This window comes from Oncorhynchus gorbuscha, linkage group LG20 (assembly GCF_021184085.1).
Source record: "Oncorhynchus gorbuscha isolate QuinsamMale2020 ecotype Even-year linkage group LG20, OgorEven_v1.0, whole genome shotgun sequence".
Lineage (NCBI taxonomy): Eukaryota > Metazoa > Chordata > Actinopteri > Salmoniformes > Salmonidae > Oncorhynchus > Oncorhynchus gorbuscha.
Window position 1 is genome coordinate 38,747,336 of NC_060192.1, and position 22,579 is coordinate 38,769,914.

The 22,579-nt window shown below is 45.4% G+C and overlaps 1 protein-coding gene across 5 annotated transcripts in view; it reads right to left on the bottom strand.

Annotated features, from left to right (window-relative positions):
- LOC124007401 (tripartite motif-containing protein 3-like) overlaps nucleotides 1–22,579 on the bottom strand; it is a 126,274-nt gene that overhangs the window by 63,869 nt on the left and 39,826 nt on the right. The window contains exon 1 of one of the 5 annotated variants that reach the window (XM_046317919.1): nucleotides 16,297–16,426. The exons of the other annotated variants lie outside the window; for them this stretch is intronic. The gene's annotated coding sequence lies outside the window, so the exon portion shown is untranslated. Of the gene's footprint in view, nucleotides 1–16,296; nucleotides 16,427–22,579 lie in introns of those variants that run through there. 5 annotated transcript variants of the gene reach the window in all.

Genomic DNA, 22,579 nt, shown 5'->3' on the forward strand with positions numbered 1-22,579 from the left:
TAATGTGTAGTTTTTAGATGCTGTTTGAGGAACTAGAAGCATTCCCAGTGGGTCAGGAAATGTACCATTCATATTCCTAACACACACACACATGCACACACACACACACATATGCACACATGCACACACACATACACACACATGCACATGCAAGCATAAACAAACAAACATTCCACCCCCCACACACCCCTAACCCTAACCCTAACCCACACCCCTAACCCTAACCCTAACCCTAACCCTAACCCTAACCCTAACCCTAACCCTAACCCTAACCCTAACCCTAACCCTAACCCTAACCCTAACCCTAACCCACACCCTAACCCTAACCCTAACCCACACCCCTAACCCTAACCCTAACCCTAACACACACCCCTAACCCTAACCCTAACACACACCCCTAACCCTAACCCTAACACACACCCCATTTTGGACATCTGCTACAGATATACTGGAGTCCTAAATCTGTAGCAGACTCCCTGCTGTTACAGTGGTGACGCTGATCTGGATAACACACACAGACACATGCACATACACACACACAGGCATGCACACACACACGCACACATACAAGCATATATTTACTCACAAATATACGCAAAAACACACTCTCTTTCTGTTCTTTTCTCTCTCTCTCACTCTATATACTACCCACCCTATATACTACCCACCCTATATACTACCCACCCTATATACTACCCACCCTATATACTACCCACCCTATATACTACCACCCTATATACTACCCACCCTATATACTACCCACCCTATATACTACCCACCCTATATACTACCCACCCTATATACTACCCACCCTATATACTACCACCCTATATACTACCACCCTATATACTACCCACCCTATATACTACCCACCCAAACACTACCCACCCTATATACTACCCACCCTATATACTACCCACCCTATATACTACCCACCCTATATACTACCCACCCTATATACTACCCACCCTATATACTACCCACCCTATATACTACCCACCCTATATACTACCCACCCTATATACTACCCACCCAAACACTACCCACCCTATATACTACCCACCCTATATACTACCCACCCAAACACTACCCACCCTATATACTACCCACCCTATATACTACCCACCCAAACACTACCCACCCTATATACTACCCACCCTATATACTACCCACCCTATATACTACCCACCCTATATACTACCCACCCTATATACTACCCACAAACCTAAACACTACCCACCCTATATACTACCCACCCTATATAATACCCACCCAAACACTACCCACCCTATATACTACCCACCCTATATACTACCCAGCCTATATACTACCCACCCAAACACTACCCACCCTATATACTACCCACCCTATATACTACCCACCCTATATACTACCACCCTATATACTACCCACCCTATATACTACCCACCCTATATACTACCCACCCTATATACTACCCACCCTATATACTACCCACCCTATATACTACCCACCCAAACACTACCCACCCTATATACTACCCACCCTATATACTACCCACCCAAAACTACCCACCCTATATACTACCCACCCTATATACTACCCACCCTATATACTACCCACCCTATATACTACCCACCCTATATACTACCCACCCTATATACTACCCACCCTATATACTACCCACCCTATATACTACCCACCCTATATACTACCCAGCCTATATACTACCCACCCAAACACTACCCACCCTATATACTACCCACCCTATATACTACCCACCCAAACACTACCCACCCTATATACTACCCACCCAAACACTACCCACCCTATATACTACTCACCCTATATACTACCCACCCTATATACTACCCACCCTATATACTACCCAGCCTATATACTACCCACCCTATATACTACCCACCCTATATACTACCCACCCAAACACTACCCACCCTATATACTACCCACCCTATATACTACCCACCCTATACACTACCCACCCTATATACTACCCACCCTATATACTACCCACCCAAACACTACCCACCCTATATACTACCCACCCTATATACTACCCACCCAAACACTACCCACCCTATATACTACCCACCCTATATACTACCCACCCAAACACTACCCACCCTATATACTACCCAGCCTATATACTACCCACCCTATATACTACCCACCCAAACACTACCCACCCTATATACTACCCACCCTATATACTACCCACCCTATATACTACCCACCCAAACACTACCCACCCTATATACTACCACCCTATATACTACCCACCCTATATACTACCCACCCTATATACTACCCACCCTATATACTACCCACCCTATATACTACCCACCCTATATACTACCCACCCTATATACTAACCACCCTATATACTACCCAGCCTATATACTACCCACCCTATATACTACCCACCCTATATACTACCCACCCAAACACTAAACTATATACTACCCACCCTATATACTACCCACCCTATATACTACCCACCCTATATACTACCCACCCTATATACTACCCACCCTATATACTACCCACCCTATATACTACCCACCCAAACACTACCCACCCTATATACTACCCACCCTATATACTACCCACACTATATACTACCCAGCCTATAGACTACCCAGACTAAACACTACCCACCCTATATACTACCCATCCCATATAATACCAGCCTATATACTACCCACCCTGTATACTACCACCCTATATACTACCCACCCTATATACTACCCACCCTATATACTACCACCCTATACACTACCCACCCTATATACTACCACCCTATACACTACCCACCCTATATACTACCCTTCCCATATAATACCACCCTATACACTACCCACCCTATATACTACCACCCTATATACTACCACCCTATACACTACCCACCCTATATACTACCACCCTATACACTACCCTATACACTACCACTCTATATACTACCCACCCTATATACTACCCACCCTATATACTACCACCCTATACTACCCTACACTACCACCCTATACACTACCACCCTATATACTACCCACCCTATATACTACCCAGCCTATAGACTACCCAGACTAAACACTACCCACCCTATATACTACCCATCCCATATAATACCAGCCTATATACTACCCACCCTGTATACTACCACCCTATATACTACCCACCCTATATACTACCCACCCTATATACTACCACCCTATACACTACCCACCCTATATACTACCACCCTATACACTACCCACCCTATATACTACCCTTCCCATATAATACCACCCTATATACTACCCACCCTATATACTACCACCCTATATACTACCACCCTATATACCACCCACCCTATAGACTACCCAGACTAAACACTACCCACCCTATACACTACCCACCCTATATACTACCCATCCCATATAATACCACCTTATATAATACCCACCCTATATACTACCCACACTATATACTACCACCCTATATACTCTATAATCTACCACCCTATATACTACCCACCCTATACACTACCCACCCTATATACTACCACCCTATATACTACCCACCCTATATACTAACCCACCCTATATACTACCCACCCTATATACTACCCACCCTATATACTACCCACCCTATATACTACCCATCCCATATAATACCACCTTATATAATACCCACCCTATATACTACCCACACTATATACTACCCACCCTATATACTACCGCCCTATACACTACCCACCCTATATACTACCCACCCTATAATCTACCACCCTACACACTACCACCCTACACACTACCACCCTATATACTACCACCCTACACACTACCACCCTACACACTACCACCCTACACACTACCACCCTATATACTACCACCCTATATACTACCACCCTATATACAGGGGCGGCAGGGTAGCCTAGTGGTTAGAGGGTTGGACTAGTAACCAGAAGGTTGCAAGGTAACTGTCGTTCTGCCCCTGAACAGGCAGTTAACCCACTTTTCCTAGGCCGTCATTGAAAATAAGAATTTGTTCTTAACTGACTTGCCTGGTTAAATAAAGGTTAAATAAAATAAAATAAATATACTACCCACCCTATACACTACCACTCTATATACTACCCACCCTATACACTACCCACCCTATATACTACCCACCCTATATACTACCACCCTATACACTACCCACCCTATATACTACCACCCTATACACTACCCTATACACTACCACTCTATATAATACCCACCCTATATACTACCCACCCTATATACTACCACCCTATACACTACCCACCCTATACACTACCACTCTATATACTACCCACTCTATATACTACCCACCCTATATACTACCCACCCTATATACTACCACCCTATACACTACCCACCCTATATACTACCCACCCTATATACTACCCACCCTATATACTACCACCCTATACACTACCCACCCTATACACTACCCACCCTATATACTACCCACCCTATATACTACCACCCTATACACTACCCACCCTATAGACTACCACCCTATACACTACCCTATACACTACCACTCTATATACTACCCACCCTATATACTACCCACCCTATATACTACCACCCTATATACTACCCACCCTATACACTACCACCCTATACACTACCACCCTATATACTACCCACCCTATATACTACCACCCTATATACTACCACCCTATACACTACCACCCTATACACTACCACCCTATATACTACCACCCTATATACTACCACCCTATATACTACCCACCCTATACACTACCACCCTATACACTACCACCCTATATACTACCCACCCTATATACTACCACCCTATATACTACCCACCCTATATACTACCACCCTATATACTACCACCCTATATACTACCCACCCTATATACTACCACCCTATATACTACCCACCCTATACACTACCACCCTATACACTACCACCCTATATACTACCCACCCTATATACTACCACCCTATATACTACCCACCCTATACACTACCACCCTACCCTATATACTACCCACCCTATATACTACCACCCTATATACTACCCACCCTATACACTACCACCCTATACACTACCACCCTATATACTACCCACCCTATATACTACCCACCCTATATACTACCACCCTATATACTACCCACCCTATACACTACCACCCTATACACTACCACCCTATATACTACCCACCCTATATACTACCACCCTATATACTACCCACCCTATACACTACCACCCTATACACTACCACCCTATATACTACCCTCCCTATATACTACCCACCCTATATACTACCCACCCTATATACTACCCACCCTATATACTACCACCCTATATACTACCCACCCTATATACTACCCACCCTATACACTACCACCCTATATACTACCACCCTATATACTACCCACCCTATATACTACCACCCTATATACTACCCACCCTATATACTACCACCTATATACTACCCACCCTATATACTACCCACCCTATATACTACCACCCTATACACTACCCACCCTATATACTACCTTCCCATATAATACCACCCTATATACTACCCACCCTATATACTACCACCCTATATACTACCCACCCTATATACTACCCATCCCATATAATACACCCACCCTATACACAACCCACCCTATATACCACCCACCCTATAGACTACCCAGACTAAACACTACCCACCCTATATACTACCCACCCTATATACTACCCATCCCATATAATACCACACTATACACTACCCACCCTATATACTACCACCCTATATACTACCCACACTATATACTACCACCCTATATACTACGACCCTATACACTACCCACCCTATATACTACCACCCTATATACTACCACCCTATACACTACCCACCCTATATACTACCCTTCCCATATAATACCACCCTATACACTACCCACCCTATATACTACCACCCTATATACTACCCACCCTATATACGACCCACCCTATATACTACCACCCTATACACTACCCACCCTATATACTACCCACCCTATATACTACCCACCCTATATACTACCCACCCAAACACTACCCACCCTATATACTACCCACCCTATAGACTACCACCCTATATACTACCCACCCTATATACTACCCACCCTATATACTACCACCCTATACACTACCCACCCTATATACTACCCACCCTATATACTACCCACCCTATATACTACCCACCCAAACACTACCCACCCTATATACTACCCTTCCCATATAATACCACCCTATATACTACCCACCCTATATACTACCACCCTATATACTACCCACCCTATATACTACCCATCCCATATAATACACCCACCCTATACACAACCCACCCTATATACCACCCACCCTATAGACTACCCAGACTAAACACTACCCACCCTATATACTACCCACCCTATATACTACCCATCCCATATAATACCACCCTATATAATACCCACCCTATATACTACCCACACTATATACTACCAACCCTATATACTACCGCCCTATATACTACCACCCTATATACTACCACCCTATAATCTACCACCCTATATACTACCCACCCTACCTACCCATCCCATATACTACCCACCCTATACACTACCCACCCTATACACTACCCACCTATATACTACCACCCTATATACTACCACCCTATATACTACCCATCCTACCACCCTATATACACTATATACTACCCACACTATATACTACCAACCCCACCCTATATACTACCCATCCCACCCTATAATACCACCCTATATACTATACCCTATATACTACCCATCCCACACTATATAATACCCAACACACACACACACACACACACACACACACACACACACACACACACACACACACACACACACACACACACACACACACACACACACACACACACACACACACACACACACACACACACACACACACACACACACACACACACACACACAAACACACACACACACACACACCAACACACACACCAACACACACTCTAATACACACACACTAACATACACACACATTAACACACAATAACACACACACATTAGCACACACACACTAGCACACACACTCTAACACACACACACAAGAGATAGACAGACCCTATACACTACCACCCTAGAGTGTGTGTCCCTTCCACCCTATATACCACCCTATACACTACCACCCTATATACTACCCACCCTATATACTACCCACCCTATATACTACCCACCCTATATACTACCCACCCTATATACTACCACCCTATACACTACCCACCCTATACACTACCACCCTATATACTACCCACCCTATACACTACCCACCCTATACACTACCACCCTATTTACTACCCACCCTATTTACTACCCACCCTATATACTACCACCCTATACACTACCACCCTATATACTACCCACCCTATATACTACGCACCCTATATACTACCCACCCTATATACTACCCACCCTATATACTACCCACCCTATACACTACCACCCTATTTACTACCCACCCTATATACTACCCACCCTATATACTACCACCCTATACACTACCACCCTATATATCACCCTATACACTACCACCCTATTAACTACCCACCCTATATACTACCCACCCTATATACTACCACCCTATATACTACCACCCTAGAGTGTGTGTCCCTTCCACCCTATATACCACCCTATACACTACCACCCTATTTACTACCCACCCTATATACTACCACCCTATATACTACACACCCTATATATCACCCTATACACTACCACCCTATTTACTACCCACCCTATATACTACCACCCTATATACTACCACCCTAGAGTGTGTGTCCCTTCCACCCTATATACTACACACCCTATATACCACCCTATACACTACCACCCTATTTACTACCCACCCTATATACTACCCTATACACTACCACCCTATATACCACCCTATACACTACCCACCCTATATACCACCCTATATACCACCCTATACACTACCACCCTATTTACTACCCACCCTATTTACTACCCACCCTATATACCACCCTATACACTACCACCCTATATACTACCCACCCTATATACCACCCTATACACTACCACCCTATATACTACCCACCCTATATACCACCCACCCTATATACCACCCTATACACTACCACCCTATATACTACCCACCCTATATAACACCCTATATACTACCACCCTATATTCTACCACCCTATATACCACCCTATATACCACCCTATATACTACCACCCTATATACTACCACCCTATATACCACCCTATATACTACCACCCTATATACTACCACCCTAGAGTGTGTGTCCCTTCCACCCTATATACTACCCACCCTATATACCACCCTATACACTACCACCCTATATACTACCCACCCTATATACCACCCTATATACCACTCTATATACTACCACCCTATATACTACCACCCTAGAGTGTGTGTCCCTTCCACCCTATATACTACCCACCCTATATACCACCCTATACACTACCACCCTATATACTACCCACCCTATTTACTACCACCCTATATACTACCCACCCTATAATCTACCACCCTATATACTACCCACCCTATACACTACCCACCCTATATACTACCACCCTATATACTACCACCCTATATACTACCACCCTATATACTACCACCCTATATACCACCCTATATACCACCCTATATACTACCACCCTATATACTACCACCCTATATACTACCACCCTAGAGTGTGTGTCCCTTCCACCCTATATACTACCCACCCTATATACCACCCTATACACTACCACCCTATTTACTACCCACCCTATATACTACCACCCTATATACTACCCACCCTATATACCACCCTATACACTACCACCCTATATACTACCACCCTATATACTACCACCCTATTCACTACCCACCCTATATACTACCCACCCTATATACCACCCTATACACTACCACCCTATTTACTACCCACCCTATATACTACCACCCTATAATATACCACCCTATACACTACCACCCTATTTACTACCCACCCTATATACTACCACCCTATTCACTACCCACCCTATACTCTACCACCCTATATACTATACACTATACTCTACCACCCTATATACTATACCCTATAATATATCACCCTATATACTATACACTATAATATATCACCCTATACACTACCACCCTATATACTACCCACCCTATAATATACCACCCTATATACTATACCCTATAAAATACCACCCTATATACTATACCCTATACTCTACCACCCTATATACTATACCCTATAATATACCACCCTATATACTATACCCTATAATATACCACCCTATATACTATACCCTATAATATACCACCCTATATACTATACCCTATAATATACCACCCTATATACTATACCCTATAATATACCACCCTATATACTATACCCTATAATATACCACCCTATATACTATACCCTATAATATACCACCCTATATACTATACCCTATATACTACCCACCAAATCACAGACCGACATGACAGACCGACACCAAGCCAGACAGACTAATTTACACTCTATCCTGCAGTGTGTAATCAAACGGAGGAAGTGACCTCCTGAAGTCAATCACATGACTTTTCCTCCGCAGTATTCTAACCTTAAGTGGAGGAGCGGGATGTTGACATTAAAACAAAGAACGGGGGAGGAGCTCCACGTGTTCGCCACGGCAACCAAGGAAGAAAAAAAAAGAAAAAACAGAAGCATCTCACTCAAACTCAAAAGCCAAGCGTTCTTCAACAGGACGTGCCTTCTACTCTATAGAAGCAGAGACATGCAGGTCTTAGACTAATCTTAAGCATAAAAACGGATTTCTAATACATACGAAAAGGAATTAAAACGGAAGTCGAGTACCATTCAAGAGCAGGATTGGAGATGGGTCGGGCCACTCAGAGGCCCAGAGAAAAATCACAAAAAACATGACCGGTATCCATAAGGAAAGTGAATAGGAGGCCGTCCAAACAATGATCTGGTGTAGGAGGCCGTCCAAACAATGACCTGGTGTAGGAGGCCGTCCAAACAATGACCTGGTGTAGGAGGCCGTCCAAACAATGATCTGGTGTAGGAGGCCGTCCAAACAATGACCTGGTGTAGGAGGCCGTCCAAACAATGACCTGGTGTAGGAGGCCGTCCAAACAATGACCTGGTGTAGGAGGCCGTCCAAACAATGACCTGGTGTAGGAGGCCGTCCAAACAATGATCTGGTGTAGGAGGCCGTCCAAACAATGATCTGGTGTAGGAGGCCGTCCAAACAATGACCTGGTGTAGGAGGCCGTCCAAACAATGACCTGGTGTAGGAGGCCGTCCAAACAATGACCTGGTGTAGGAGGCCGTCCAAACAATGACCTGGTGTAGGAGGCCGTCCAAACAATGACCTGGTGTAGGAGGCCGTCTAAACAATGACCTGGTGTAGGAGGCCGTCCAAACAATGACCTGGTGTAGGAGGCCGTCCAAACAATGACCTGGTGTAGGAGGCCGTCTAAACAATGATCTGGTGTAGGAGGCCGTCCAAACAATGACCTGGTGTAGGAGGCCGTCAAACAATGACCTGGTGTAGGAGGCCGTCCAAACAATGACCTGGTGTAGGAGGCCGTCCAAACAATGACCTGGTGTAGGTGACTAGACCCAGAAATCAAGAGTCCTCGCACTGTGGGTTCTTCATCATCCAAATGCGTTGGACTCAAAACAACAACACTTCAACCAAACCAACAGCATCCGTTTTGACTTCTGTTTTCACTGTCACTAGTACAACAGGTAGAAAAAGAAGATGTCGCCTACAGCTGAACTGAATGTGATCAAACTGCTTCGGTGTGATTTGTTGTTGTTGTGTGTTTCTGGACTTTGTCCCCACAAAGCTAGCCTGGATAAAAGACACACACACACACACACACACACACACACACACACACACACACACACACACACACACACACACACACACACACACACACACACACACACACACACACACACACACACACACACACACACACACACACACACACACACACACACACACACACATTCAGAGCCTGTTGGTCCTACTGAGTTGACCTGCTTCTGCCCCACAACTAACTAATCACCTGAGAACAGTACAAAGACATACAGTGGGGCAATAAAGTATTTAGTCAGCCACCAATTGTGCAAGTTCTCCCAGCAACAGCCCCAAAACATCACTGCTCTAGAGGAGATCTGCATGGAGGAATGGGCCAAAATACCAGCAACAGTGTGTGAAAAGTGTGACTTGAAAACCTCTGTCATTGCCAACAAAGTATATAACTGACATAAACTTTTGTTATTGACCAAATACTTATTTTACACCATAATTTGCAAATAAATTCAAAAAAATTCTACAATGTTATTTTCTGTCATAGTTGAAGTGTACCTATGATGAAAATTACAGGCCTCTCTCATCTTTTTAAGTGGGAGAACTTGCACAATTGGTGGCTGACGAAATACTTTTTTGCCTCACTGTATAGTGTGTGTGCAAATGTGTGTGTGTGCGTGCGCGCGCACGTCCAGGGCTTTCACAATTACCATAGAACTGTGTAACCGACGGTCATTAAAACAAAATAACCGTCATAACCATAAAATTAAAAAATAAATAAAAATGTAAATCTTTTTTTTTTCTATCCTCGAAAACAGTTGACTGAAGACTGGACTGCCGGGCATTTTTGTAGTTGAGTCCAGTTCAGTCCGTTTCTACGGTAACGTGGACAATCAACAACGTAAAAGAGTCTTCAGTTGCCTAGGCAACTGCCCCCCCCCTCCCACAATGCAGAAGCAGCATACATAGAAATAAAGTGTAAAGTGGAACCTCTGAAGCTTACCGTATGCTTCCAACCCTAAACAGTTTGCGCATATATTATATATATATTATATATATATTATATATATTATTTATATTATATTATTATTATATTATATATATATTATATATATATTATATATATTATTTATATTATATTATTATTATATTATATATATATTATATATATTATTTATATTATATTATATATTATATATATTATTTATATTATATTATATATATATTATATATATATTATGACATATTATTACATATATTATGATTATATATTATATATATATTATGACATATTATTACATATATTATATATATATTATATATATTATTTATATTATATTATATATATATTATATATATTATTTATATTATATTATATATATATTATATATATATATTATGACATATTATTACATATATTATGATTATATATTATATATATTATTTATATTATATTATTATTATATTATATATATATTATATATATTATTTATATTATATTATTATTATATTATATATATATTATTTATATTATATTATTATTATATTATACATATATTATGACATATTATTACATATATTATATATATATTATATATATATTATTTATATTATATTATATATATATTATATATATTATTTATATTATATTATTATTATATATATATTATATTATATTATATATATTATATTATGTTATATTATGTTATATTATGTTATTATGACAAAATATTTGGACGGTTGTGTTAGTTTTGATGGTTGGCAGGGATTTTTTTTCCTTTTTTTCCGGCTGTTCGAGCCCTCACTTTTTCTTCTTGAGGCTGGTCAATGTTCGGTATCTGAAGTCTACACTCCTTCGCCCGTGATTGGTCAACAGAAGGGATTCTTCAAAGAAGTGATTGGTTGTCATTCAACGAGAGACGACTTAGTTGTCATGCCCATTTTTTTTCCACTTTAGAAATACTGCACCAAAACATCTTACTTATATCGCAGTGAAATTAGATTAAATCAAGTAATGATCAGTTTCGTTATTAAAGTTTAGTAGATGCAGTCAGTTGTTGACGTTGTTGGTTGGCTAGCAGGCACTTGACGTTACACATCGTTCACCTCTCGGTAAACTGATCCAGGCACGAACGTGGACGAGCACAACCCACTCCACTGTCACATATAGCACCGCCCACCGGGTGTGGAAAGTTCCCTTGTTCAGCTGGGTAGACTCCGCCCACCGGGCGTGGAAAGTTCCCTTGTTCAGCTGGGTAGACTCCGCCCACCGGGCGTGGAAAGTTCCCTTGTTCAGCTGGGTAGACTCCGCCCACCGGGCGTGGAAAGTTCCCTTGTTCCTCTGGGTAGACTCCGCCCACTGGGCGTGGAAAGTTCCCTTGTTCCTCTGGGTAGACTCCGCCCACTGGGCGTGGAAAGTTCAGCCACCCGGACAGCTGATGAAAATATGGATTTGCACAACCGAAGAAGTTCTGCACAAACTGTCAGATATCGTCTGAGAAATGCTCATCAGCGCGCCAGTCATCCTCACCAGGGACCTGACTGCAGTTTGACGTTGTAACCAACTTCAGTGGGCAAATGCTTACCTTCGACGGCAACTGGCACGCTGGAGAAGAGTGCTCTTCACGAATGAATCCCAGTTTTTTCAACGTTGTGAACAGAGGGCCCCATGGTGGCGGTGGGGTTATGGTATGGTGTTTGCTGATGTCAACATTGTGAACAGCGGGCCCCATGGTGGCGGTGGGGTTATGGTATGGTGTTTGCTGATGTCAACGTTGTGAACAGAGGGCCCCATGGTGGCGGTGGGGTTATGGTATGGTGTTTGCTGATGTCAACGTTGTGAACAGAGGGCCCCATGGTGGCGGTGGGGTTATGGTATGGTGTTTGCTGATGTCAACGTTGTGAACAGAGGGCCCCATGGTGGCGGTGGGGTTATGGTATGGGCGGGCATAAGCTACGGACAATGAACACGATTTAATTTTATTGTTGGCAATTACAATGCACATAGATACTGTGACGAGATCCTGAGGCCCAGTGTTGTGCCATTCATTCACTGCCATCACCTCATGTTTCAGCATGATAATGCAAGGCCCCATGTCACAAGGATCTGTACACAATTCCTGGAAGCTGAAAATGTCCCAGTTCTTCCATGGCCTGCATTACTCACCAGACATATTCACTCATTGAGCATGTTTGGGATGCTCTGGATCGACGTGTACAACACCGTGTTCTAGTTCCCGACAATATCCAGCAACTTCTCAGCCATTGAAGAGGAGTGGGACAAGATTCCACAGGCCACAATCAACAGCCTCATCAACTCTATGTGAAAGAGATGTGACGTGCTGCATGAGGCAAATGGTGGAAACACCAGACACTGACTGGTTTACTGAACCACGCCCCTACTTTTATTTAAAGGTATCTGTGACCAACAGATAGTCTGTATTCCCAGTCATGTGAAATCCATAGAGTAGAGCCTCATGAATGTATTTAAATGAACTGAATTCCTCCCTCACTCCCAGCTCTCCCCAACAAATCCTCCCCCACTCCCAGCTCTCCCCAACAAATCCTCCCCCACTCCCAGCTCTCCCCAACAAATCCTCCCCCACTCCCAGCTCTCCCCAACAAATCCTCCCCCACTCCCAGCTCTCCCCAACAAATCTTCCCTCATTCCCAGCTCTCCCCAACAGATCCTCCCTCACTCCCAGCTCTCCCCAACAGATCCTCCCTCACTCCCAGCTCTCCCCAACAGATTCTCCCTCACTCCCAGCTCTCCCCAACAGATCCTCCCTCACTCCCAGCTCTTCCCAACAAATCCTCCCCCACTCCCAGCTCTCCCCAACAGATCCTCCCCCACTCACAGCTCTCCCCAACAGATCTTCCCCCACTCCCAGCTCTCCCCAACAGATTCTCCCTCACTCCCAGCTCTCCCCAACAGATTCTCCCTCACTCCCAGCTCTCCCCAACAGATTCTCCCTCACTCCCAGCTCTCCCCAACAGATCCTCCCTCACTCCCAGCTCTCCCCAACAGATTCTCCCTCACTCCCAGCTCTCCCCAACAGATCCTCCGCCACTCCCCAAAGCTCTCCCCAACAAATCCTCCCCCACTCCCAGCTCTCCCCAACAGATTCTCCCCCACTCCCAGCTCTCCCCAACAGATTCTCCCTCACTCCCAGCTCTCCCCAACAGATCCTCCCCCACTCCCAGCTCTCCCCAACAGATCCTCCCCCACTCCCAGCTCTCCCCAACAGATTCTCCCTCACTCCCAGCTCTCCCCAACAGATTCTCCCTCACTCCCAGCTCTCCCCAACAGATCATCCCCCACTCTCAGCTCTCCCAACAGATCATCCCCCACTCTCAGCTCTCCCCAACAGATCCTCCCCACTCTCAGCTCTCCCCAACAGATTCTCCCTCACTCCCAGCTCTCCCCAACAGATCCTCCCCACTCTCAGCTCTCCCAACAGATCCTCCCTCACTCCCAGCTCTCCCCAACAGAACCTCCCCACTCTCAGCTCTCCCCAACAGATCCTCCCTCACTCCCAGCTCTCCCCAACAGATCCTCCCCACTCTCAGCTCTCCCCAACAGATCCTCCCTCACTCCCAGCTCTCCCCAACAGATCCTCCCCACTCTCAGCTCTCCCCAACAGATCCTCCCTCACTCCCAGCTCTCCCCAACAGATCCTCCCCACTCTCAGCACTCCCCAACAGATCCTCCCTCACTCCCAGCTCTCCCCAACAGATCCTCCCCCACTCCCAGCTCTCCCCAACAGATTCTCCCTCACTCCCAGCTCTCCCCAACAGATCCTCCCCCACTCCCAGCTCTCCCCAACAGATCCTCCCCCACTCCCAGCTCTCCCCAACAGATTCTCCCTCACTCCCAGCTCTCCCCAACAGATTCTCCCTCACTCCCAGCTCTCCCCAACAGATCCTCCCCACTCTCAGCTCTCCCCAACAGATCCTCCCTCACTCTCAGCTCTCCCCAACAGATCCTCGCCCACTCTCAGCTCTCCCTGCTCTTAGCCTGGCTGGGATCAGCAAATAACAGCAACAGAGAGACCTAGACAGGCAGAAGGGGAGAGGAAATACAGCAGGGCTGGGAGGGTAGGGGGGGGTAGAGACGCACTGGGGGGGGTAGCCGAAACAATAGCGTTGCTCGGTGTATATGTCACGGCCAATAACTTGTCCACGGAGTATAATTAATAAATAACACACACCCTCCTCTAGCACGCGACTGCTCGGAGGTAAACAAAAAACATACGCGCACACACACACACACACACACACACACACACACACACACACACACACACACACACACACACACACACACACACACACACACACACACACACACACACACACACACACACACACACACACACACACACACACACTCAACCTCAATTAAAGACTTACAGGATATGGTAGAAGTTGTGTATAGCAGTCTAGAAGGTTCCATGGTGGTTTGCTGAGTTCACATTCACTCCAGCACATTACTACAGCCTCTCTCACTAGCACTACCCCCCTCCACACACACACTGAGACACACACACAACCTCTCTTCCCTCAATTTTTTTTCTCTCTCTCTCTCTCCCTGTCTCTCTCTCTCTCTCACATATACAGGGTGTGCTCCTATACCCAGTTGTTGATACAATGCCTGGATAGGTATTTTATGTATTACCACATGATATGTTATTCCGCTCTGTCAGTCGACGATACAGTCGATGACGTGGAACTCAACCATTGGTTGATGCATGCAACGTCTGAGCAGGGAAACCCGAACACAAACTCATCTCTGTTTCTCTCACTCTTTTCTGAAACACACACAACATCTCTGACGCTGAAGAAGAACAGCTGAGCAGTGATGTCAGGGGACAAACTCCTCCCATGTTGTTTTCCTAATGTTCAACCACTGCCCCTACACACGACGTGCTCGACTGCTGATTGGCTGAGAGACGGGAAGCTGCTATGAAGAAAGAATTGCATCACAGTCCAACAATTCATGTTATGAGAGAGAGGGAGGGAGGGGGGAGAGAGAGAGGAGGTAGAGGAGAGAGAGAGAGAGAGAGAGAGGGGGGAGAGAGAGAGAGAGAGGGTGGGGAGGGGAGATAGGAGAGGGGAGATAGGGGGAGTGTGAGAGGAGTGAGAGGAGAGAGAGAGAGAGAGAGAGAGAGAGAGAGAGAGAGAGAGAGAGAGAGAGAGAGAGAGAGAGAGGGGAGAGAGAGAGAGGGTGGGGAGGGGAGATAGGAGAGGGGAGATAGGGGGAGAGAGAGAGAGGGAGGGAGAGAGAGAGAGAGAGAGAGAGAGAGAGAGAGAGAGAGAGAGAGAGAGAGAGAGAGAGAGAGAGAGAGAGAGAGAGAGAGAGAGAGAGAGAGAGAGAGAGAGAGAGAGAGAGGGGGAGAGGAGAGAGAGGGAAGAGAGAGAGAGGGGGAGATAGGAGAGGGGAGAGAGAGAGGAGGGAGAGGAGAGAGAGAGAGAGAGGGGGGAGATAGGAGAGGGGAGATAGGGGGAGAGACAGAGGAGGGAGAGGAGAGAGAGAGAGGGAGAGAGAGAGAGAGAGAGGGGGATAGGAGAGGGGAGATAGGGGGAGAGAGAGAGGAGGGAGAGGAGAGAGAGAGAGGGGGAGATAGGAGAAGGGAGATAGGGGGAGAGAGAGGGGAGAGAGAGAGAGGGGGTGAGGGGAGATAGGAGAGGGGAGATAGGGGGGGAGAGAGAGGTGGGAGAGAGAGAGGAGGGAGAGGAGAGAGAGAGAGATAGTTAAGTGTATGTGCTCTAAATAAAACTCTGTAGTCAGTGACCCTATAAATAAAATGAGCTAACATAACTATGCTGAACTTAATTTAAAACAAGAGAAAATATACGTTTAATAGAAACCGTTGGTTTCTGGAGGTCAACCAAACTAAACTGCATAGACGATGATAACACACACACACACACACACACACAAACACACACACACACACACACACAAACACACACACACACTTTATAAAAACTACATTCAGAAAGAGCTAAGTTACATAAGACATGATGTCATATATAGAAACTTCTAACTGATTTTTATCTGAGACGATGGAACGTGTCCCTCCTCTTTCTGTCGTTGGACCAACATTAAACCCAGCCGCCAGACACACATCAGATTTACACACTACTTCCAGGGATTAAAAACACTCAGCAGATTATAATGTTGAATTTGAAGTTATAGATAGGGCTGACATAACCTTGTCGTCGTCCCCCAGGCTGTAAACACTGTAACAAAGTGGAACTTGAAAGGGATTTCAAATCGAGACGGGAGGTAGGAAGAAAGAGAGAGAGAGAGGAAGAGAGAGAGAGAGAGGTAGGGAGAAAGAGAGAGAGGAAGAGAGAGAGAGGTAGGGAGAAAGAGAGGGAGAGAGAGGTAGGGAGAAAGAGAGAGAGACAGAGAGAGAGCAAGAGAGAGAGAGAGAGAGATAGAGAAAGAGAGGTAGGGAGAAAGAGAGAGAGGTAGGGAGAAAGAGAGAGAGAGATAGAGGTAGGGAGAAAGAGAGAGAGAGAGAGACAGAGGGAGAGAGGTAGGTAGAAAGAGAGAGAGAGGGAGAGGGAGAAAGAGAGAGGTAGCGAGAAAGAGAGAGAGAGAGGGAGACAGAGAGAGAGAGGGAGAGAGGTAGGGAGAAAGAGAGAGGGAGACAGAGAGAGAGAAGTAGGGAGAAAGAGAGAGAGAGAGGGAGACAGAGAGAGAGGGAGAGAGGTAGGGAGAAAGAGAGAGAGAGAGGGAGACAGAGAGAGAGGGAGAGAGGTAGGGAGAAAGGGAGAGAGAGAGGGAGAGAGAGAGAGAAGGGGCGGTATAGTATGAGTCAGGAGTATCAGCTGTTCTGAAGCAGTCGGACTGATAAAACATCACTTCAGCCTCGGGGCGCCACTCCGTTACACAACCACCCTGTGTACGTCCTCTTCTCACAAAGAAAGGAGTAGAACATCCTCTTCTTCCTCTTCCCTGCTGATTATGATCATCACCCTGTCCTCATCATTAATCAGCCTATCACCCTGACCTCATCATGAATCAGCCTATCACCCTGTCCTCATCATTAATCAGCCTATAACCCTGACCTCACCATCATCATGGTGATTTCATGGTGATTTCATGGTATAATGTCTGGAACTGAAGGAATTTCAGAATAACTTTTCACAGCAATTGAGCTTCCAAAAATACTCTTGAGTCTCTGTGATAAAGAATTATCTTTGATAGGCGACATTCCCCTCTAATACAGCTATAACAGTCCCTCTCTCTCTCCTTCTCTGTCCTTCTCTATCCCTCTCTCTCTGTCTCTCTCCCTCCTTCTCTCTCCCTCTCTGTCTCTCTCTCTCTCTCTCTGTCTCTCTGCTGTCTCTCTCTCAGTCCCTCTCTCTCTCGCTCTCTGTCCCTCTCTCCCTCTGTCTCTCTCCCTATCCCTCACTCTCCATCGCTCCGTCTCCCTCTCTCTCCCTACCTCTCTCTCTCTCTGTCCCTCTCTCTGTCTCTCTCTCTCTCTCTCTCTCTCTCTCTCTCTCTCTCTCTCTCTCTCTCTCTCTCTCTCTCTCTCTCTCTCTCTGTCCATCTCTCTCCCTCTCTCTCTGTCTGTCTCTCTCTCTCTCTCTCTCTCTGCCTCTCTCTCTGTCCAACTCACCTCTCTCTCTCTCGCTCTGTTCCTCTCTCTCTAAACATTACACATACAGACGTTTCAAAACAATAAAGACATCACAAATGTCATATTATATATATATACTTATATATACATTTAAACAACACAATATAACTCCAAGTCAATCACACTTCTGTGAAATCAAACTGTCCACTTAGGAAGCAACACAATAAATTTCACATGCTGTTGTGCAAATGGAATAGACAACAGGTGGAAATTATAGGCAATTAGCAAGACACCCCCAATAAAGGAGTGGTTCTGCAGGTGGTGACCACAGACCACTTCTCAGTTCCTATGCTTCCTGGCTGATGTTTTGGTCACTTTTGAATGCTGGCGGTGCTTTCACTCTAGTGGTAGCATGAGACGGAGTCTACAACCCACACAAGTGGCTCAGGTAGTGCAGCTCATCCAGGATGGCACAGCAATGCGAGCTGTGGCAAGAAAGTTTGCTGTGTCTGTCAGCATAGTGTCCAGAGCATGGAGGCGCTACCAGGAGACAGGCCAGTACATCAGGAGACGTGGAGGAGGCCGTAGGAGGGCAACAACCCATCAGCAGGACCGCTACCTCCGCCTTTGTGCAAGGAGGAGCAGGAGGAGCACTGCCAGAGCCCTGCAAAATGACCTCCAGCAGGCCACAAATGTGCATGTGTCTGCTCAAACGGTCAGAAACAGACTCCATGAGGGTGGTATGAGGGCCCGACATCCACAGGTGGGGGTTGTGCTTACAGCCCACCACCGTGCAGGACGTTTGGCATTTGCCAGAGAACACCAAGATTGGCAAATTCGCCACTGGCGCCCTGTGCTCTTCACAGATGAAAGCAGGTTCACACTGAGCACATGTGACAGACGTGACAGTCTGGAGACGCCGTGGAGAATGTTCCTCCATCATGACCAGTTTGGCGGTGGGTCAGTCATGGTGTGTGGTGGCATTTCTTTGGGGGGGGGCACAGCCTGCCATGTGCTCGCCAGAGGTAGCATGACTGCCATTAGGTACCGAGATGAGATCCTCAGACCCCTTGTGAGATCATATGCTGGTGCGGTTGGCCCTGGGTTCATCCTAATGCAAGACAATGCTAGACCTCATGTGACTGGAGTGTGTCAGCAGTTCCTGCAAGAGGAAGGCATTGATGTTATGGACTGGTCCGCCCGTTCCCCAGACCTGAATCCAATTGAGCACATCTGGGACATCATGTTTCGCTCCATCCACCAACGCCACGTTGCACCACAGACTGTCCAGGAGTTGGCGGATGCTTTAGTCCAGGTCTGGGAGGAGATCCCTCAGGAGACCATCCACCACCTCCTCAGGAGCATGCCCAGGCGTTGTAGGGAGGTCATACAGGCACCTGGAGGCCACACACACTACTGAGCCTCATTTGGACATTACATCAAAGTTGGAACCGCCTGTAGTGTGGTTTCCACTTTAATTTTGAGTGTAACTCCAAATCCAGACCTCCATGGGTTGATAAATTTGATTTCCATTGATATTTTTGGTGTGATTTTGTTGTCAGCACATTCAACTATGTAAAGAAAAAAGTATTTAATAAGAATATTGAATTCATTCAGATCTAGGATGTGTTATTTTAGTGTTCCCTTTATTTTTATGAGCAGTGTATATATATATACACACACAAAGTGTTGTAACAATGTACAAATGAGTACACAAAGGAAAATAAATAAGCATAAATATGGGTTGTATTTACAATGGTGTTTGTTCTTCACTGGTTGCCCTTTTCTTGTGGCAACACGTCACAAATCTTGCTGCTGTGATGGCACACTGTGGAATTACACCCAGTAGACATGGGAGTTTATCAAAATTTGATTTGTTTTCGAATTCTTTGTGGATCTGTGTAATCTGAGGGAAAAATGTCTCTCTAATATGGTCATGCATTTGGCAGGAGGTTAGGAAGTGCAGCTCAGTTTCCACTTCATTTTCTGGGCAGTGAGCACATAGCCTGTCTTCTCTTGAGAGCCATGTCTGCCTATGGCGGCCTTTCTCAATAGCAAGGCTATGCTCACTGAGTCTGGAAATAGTCAAAGCTTTCCTTAATTTTGGGTCAGTCACAGTGGTCAGGTATTCTGCCACTGTGTACTCTCTGTTTAGGGCCAAATAGCATTCTAGTTTGCTCTGTTTTTTTGTTAATTCTTTCCAATGTGTCAAGTAATTATATTTTTGTTTTCTCATGATTTGGTTGGGTCGAATTGTGGTGCTGTCCTGGGGCTCTGTGGGGTGTGTTTGTGTTTGTGAGCAGAGCCCCAGGACCAGCTTGCTTAGGGGACTCTTCTCCAGGTTCATCTCTCTGTAGGCGATGGCTTTGTTATGGAAGGTTTGTGAATCGCTTCCTTTTAGTTGGTTGTAGAATTTAACGGCTCTTTTCTTGGATTTTGATAATTAGTGGGTATCGGCCTAATTCTGGTCTGGTCTTATTTGGTGTTCTACGTTGTACATGGAGGATATCTACACATCTCAATTTGGTGTTTGTCCCATTTTGTCTGTCTGTCTGTCTGTCTGTCTGTCTGTCTGTCTGTCTGTCTGTCTGTCTGTCTGTCTGTCTGTCTGTCTGTCTGTCTGTCTGTCTGTCTGTCTGTCTGTCTGTCTGTCTGTCTGTCTGTCTGTCTGTCTGTCTGTCTGTCTGTCTGTCTGTCTGTCTGTCTCGCTCTACCGCTCTCTCTCTCCATCGCACTCTCTCTCTCCCTTCCTCTCTCCATCACACTCACTCCCTCTCTCCCTCTCCCCTCTCCCTCTCTCTCTCTCTGTCTCTCTGTCTCTCTGTCTCTCTCTCTCATCATTGCACTCTCTCCCTCTTTCTCTCTCTCTCCCTCTCTCTCTCCATCACACTCTCTCCCTCTCTCCCTCTTTCTCTCTCTCTCACTCTCTCCCTCTCTCCCTCTTTCTCTCTCACTCGCTCACGCTCTCTCTCTCTATTGCGCTCGCTCTACTACCTCTCTCCCTCTCTGCGACCTCCCCCACATATTGACAGGTAGAGCCAGGAGTAGAACATCCCTTACGTTTGGGTCAGTCACAGTGGTCAGCTATTCTGACA